The sequence below is a fragment of the Thunnus albacares genome, chromosome 3, assembly GCF_914725855.1.
Source record: "Thunnus albacares chromosome 3, fThuAlb1.1, whole genome shotgun sequence".
NCBI lineage: Eukaryota > Metazoa > Chordata > Actinopteri > Scombriformes > Scombridae > Thunnus > Thunnus albacares.
In genome coordinates, this window is record NC_058108.1 from 19028671 (window position 1) to 19033670 (window position 5000).

At 42.7% G+C, this 5000-nt stretch overlaps 1 protein-coding gene across 2 annotated transcripts in view; it reads right to left on the minus strand.

Moving 5' to 3' along the window:
* pax5 (paired box 5) overlaps window positions 1-5000 on the minus strand; it is a 54032-nt gene that overhangs the window by 23091 nt on the left and 25941 nt on the right. The window lies entirely within an intron of this gene.

A 5000-nucleotide genomic window follows, 5' to 3' on the forward strand; every position in this document is an offset into this window, starting at 1 on the left:
AAAAGTACACTCTGGCCTCTCATATATACACACCTCTCCGTCCCTCTTGTCATATCACCCATACACACACACAGACACACAAATATATATTGCTGTGGTATCAGTATTAGACTGTGAGCTCTCGTATCCTGCAGTTATTGCAAGGCTGAGGGACTGAACGAGACAATTATAAGAACTCTGAAGAGTCGCGGCCCACAAATGATTAGAAAAGAGAGAACGAGAGAGAAAGATAAAGAGAAAAAGGGGATGAGGGTGAAAATCCCCCACTATAGAGCCAATTCATCGCTCCAAACCGCTTCTGAGAGCCTATTTTAGTCCTGGGGGTCACTGTGTGTTTGGTGTGTGTGTGTGTATGTGTGCGAGTGAGTGTCCAGCGGCAGGGGGAGTGATATGACAGACAGGTGGAGAGGGGGGAAGGGGGTTCATATATATATATATATATATATATATATATATATTTTTTTTTTTTTTTTTTTTTTTTTTCCATCTGGACTGAAAATACAGATCCATTTGTGCAGGACTGTGGTCTTAAAAGAAAAAAACAAAGAGTGATGTAGCAAGAAAAAAGAAGGAAAGAAAAAAAACACCACATTCAACATTATTATAACTTGGGTCTTATCGTAGTTTTGGCCATCATTTCTACTGGTTATGATAATCATCATGAAAGTAATTGCTGAGATCTGGAAACATGGCGACATTGCAACAATGAAGTTATGGAGGTCAGAGTGGTGTGTCTGACTTAAATGCAGAAGACCTGAGTTAGTGCCCCAGCACAGAATTAATCGTTTGCCTTTTTAATTACTGTAAATACATTCCTTCCCTATGTGTTTTAGTTGCCTAACCCTTGCCGTAGTTTATTTGTCGTAACCACAATCTTTCCCTAACTTTAATCATATAGTAGTTGCCATGTGAAGGAATTGTAGGAAGAGAAGATTTTAAAAATGTTTGTATTGGACATTAAAAAACACAATCGTTGAATGTAATCTGTGGTTTTGCAGCATCATCCAATATCAGTATTCTTGTCTGGCAATAAGGTAGAGCAGTCAGATGATCAAACAGGATGTAAACAAACCGGCAATTCTGGGGTCATAGGAGTCAGGACAACCTATGAATGCATCTGGAGTTATGGTTCGATGGATGAATATTACTATATCAATAAGTGGTATGCAAAGAGTTTTGTGTTGCAGGCTTGACGGCTGACATAAACAACATTCATGGCCACAACCAACTGAACTACATGGGAGGGTCTGGCTCTGTTGCATCATTGGTTTGGGTTTAATTACAAATAAATGCTGTCCACGAAGAGGACTGTGTGCGCACAACTACGTTAATAGGTCAAAGTTGGAAGTTTGGCTCTTGGGGTGTTTGTTTAAAACCTGTATGATCATCTGACTGCTGGAGTGACTTTCCCTTCTTCTTTTAGTGATGTTGCTATGTTGACACATTTTATCAAATAATTTTGTTAGTATAATGTTATTATTACTGGTTAGAAGGATGGACACAAACTTAACTAAGAATAGACCGAAGTTGTAATAAATGGGCAATATCCTTTATATAGATTAGCATACTTTATATTAATCTACCATTTCATGGCTGTATAATATTATATGATTTAATTTAATGAGTGGTAATCTTTCATGTGTAACAAAAATAATGTGACCTGGCACATTGGCACAAAGAGTGTTTTTCAGGTGATTTCAAAGACTTCTGATAAACCTTGAATCATAAGACAGTATCTTGCTGCTAAAGTGAAAAAAAATCATCACACTCACACAGTACTGCGTAACTCAAAAAAGCCTCGCCGTACCTTTTCAGTACACAAAACCCCTTTCACCCACTCTCACTCTGACAAACACCCCTTGATCATAATCTCGCTTTCTCTCCCATAGTCACACACACACACACACACACACATACACAGATGCTAGGAGAGTGAGAGTGTATGGTCCAGGTCTCTGGTGACAGACCAATCAGGGGGGGAGATAAAGCCGGTATGATGCTTTAGCCTGGTAACCCACGGCGACCCATTTAATCCCACCGGCCAGTCCCCATGATGGAATTCAATTGATCAATCATGTAGCTCTGATGGCACCATTTCAGCCAGCTTATTGCTTTCTGCTTTCTCTCTGTCACACACACACACATACATACACACACACACACAGACACACACACACACACACACACACACAAATACACTCTGGAAAGACTGACCCAAGCCTGTCATGACAGAGCACCCACAAAGGACCAGACAAAGACTGAGAACTAGGGAGACAACAGAAACTACTGTAATCGAACAGTAAGAACAAAGCTTTTACTTATGATAATCAATATTGTCCATTCATCTGTATGAATGTGTGTGTAGGTTCGTTTTTGCTTGTGTGTGTGTGTGTGTGTGTGTGTGTGTGTGTGTTTGTGTGGATGTGGGTGTGGGTGGGTGGGTAGCTTGGTAGCTTGATATCCGGCTGGTCTCATTGTGTCCATGGATGGGTAAAGAAACTCATTGCCGTGACGGGTTAAATCCTATTCACTGTTGGATACACACACACACACACACACACACACACACACACACACACACACACACTCACACAGCTGCCTCTATCTCTGTGAGTCAGTCTCAGAAGGGAAGCGCTTCTCTTCCCTCTTTTTCAGAGCAGAACAAAACAAACAATGAGCCCTTATTGTTCTCTCCTTTCTGCCTTTTTCCTCTCTCTTCCGCCTTCTCTGTCTCTCTCTCTCTTGCTCGCTCTCCCCTTACTCTCTTTCACTCCCTCTCTTCCTCCTGGTTCTCCCTCTCTCCATCGTCATCTCCCTCTCACTCGGGCTGCCACTGCCATTTTTTCGACAACCCAGGAACAGTTGAATTATTAAATCCAAATACCTTGAGAGATGAGTTGTCACCTGTTTGTGTGTTTCAGTGCATGTTTTGTATGCGTGTGTATGTGTGAGTGTGTGTCTGCAGGGGGTAGGACACCACTAGTGTGCATCTTTTTGCACTTGACATAGATTATCATACTGATAGGACAAGGGTTGTAAGTCTGACCTCACAGACCCGGCCTGTGCTTGTGTATGTGTGAGTGTGTGTGTGTGTGTGTGTGTGTGTGTGTGAGTGAGTGAGTGCATATGCCTCATCTAAACTTCAGAGATCAAAGTTTTATGGGGGGTGGGAGACACTGAGAGGAACTCAGGGTGAAGGGCGGAGCTCCCCCCCCCTCTCCTCTGTCCTCCCCTCTTCACCTCGCCATCTCTTGCTCACTCCCAGCGTCTTTTATCTGGTAAGCTGCTGCATGTCACAGTGGATGCACAAAGGGGTGAGAGGTCAACTTGGCATGCTGGGTAAATGCCATTGACATGATTTTGTTTTCATTTTGTTGCACGCAACCACTGTATGTCATTTTCCTTCAAACGTACTGAGAATATTTTTTCACGTTTCAAAAGAAGCCTTAAACCACCTGTCCTGCTCTCCATATCCATGTTGCATGCACATGCACACACACTCACACTCACACACACACACACACACACACACACACACACACATAGCCCCTGTGTGTAAGAGAATAGGTTAAAATACAATAGTCCCCTTTTGGCCCCACAAGTCAAGTTCTTCCATTCACTCCCATTCATCTACATTCTACCCCCGGTCACCCCCCACTTCCCCTCGCTTTGGCTGGGGGCACAGGTCACCACAGGGCTTTACCCCCACACACTCCTCCTGCCGACACACACACGCACACACACACACACACACACACGCTACTGATCCCACCTTCCTGTGTTCCCATCACTTGCACAGCTGCAAGTTACAGCAGAAATAAAGGGTTTCCAGGACACACATGTCCCCAGTCTTGCAAACATATATATACATAATTATATTATTCACCTGAATAGAGGAGCAAGCGTTTACTCCATTTTGAGATCTTAAGAGGAAACAAGTGTGCTTCTCCTAAACTAAATTTCAGTTGGGGGGTCTGCCTCTTTCACTGCAGACATTTTGACTTATAGCAAGAAAGGTACAGGTGGAACTAATAACATTAACAATGGCTCAGTGAATCTGCTACACCAGAGTCATAGTACTAGCAAAACTAAACAGGATTCAGCATCATTAACGTTATTAATTGCACCTGTGCTTTCTTGCTGTGACATGTCAAAATGTCTACTGTGAAATTTGTCTACAAGAACTGAAATGCAGCAGCGCTCTGCTGATGAACAAAAGCAAAACAATCACCTTATTTCTCGAACGTTTTGATGACAAAAGGCTTCACAACAAAGCACATGAGCAGTTTTGTGAGTCCATTAATTGAGAGTAAAATTCACCAAAACTATCTATTTTTTTTTGCATTTTTTACAGCTGGGGTTCTGCCCTTTTTCCTGAATTAGTTTTAGGGAAACAAACACATCATTTACTCATCTGTTAAATGCTTTGCTTCACACATGGAAGGCCATGCTTTGAACTGTCTGATGCACTGCAGTACATGTAGGACACTGGGGTTCACCGTTACTGTCTCATTGTATATGTAACATAGTCACATGTGCACAAAGCAGACATAAACAAGAGAAGGCTGTGTGATTGTTGGCCTTGTGATCGTGTGTTTATTTTTGCTTCCATCTGTGTGTGTACAAATGCCTGTACAGACAAGCATATGGGTGTGGAGAAGATTGCATTATTGTGTGTTTGTGTATGTGTTTGTCTGTGTCTCTCCATGTCAGCGCATGCTGTTCCTCCTGTCGCCCCTTGCTGTGTGTGTGTGTGTCATTATCCAGCGGGGGCTGCTCTAATGGAAGCTGTGATTAGCAATGCTGTTAATTAGACCACAGAGCCAACCGCGCAGATCTCTGCCACAGAAACACTGCAGATAAAACACACCGAGCAAACGTGACGCTCAGTGATACAATGCTCGAATCACACTTTCTGGGCGCTTCAGTGAAACGTGAAGTGATACAGTGTTTTCGATTTGAATTGAATTATGAAACACTGGGTCCAGTCATAGTCGAAT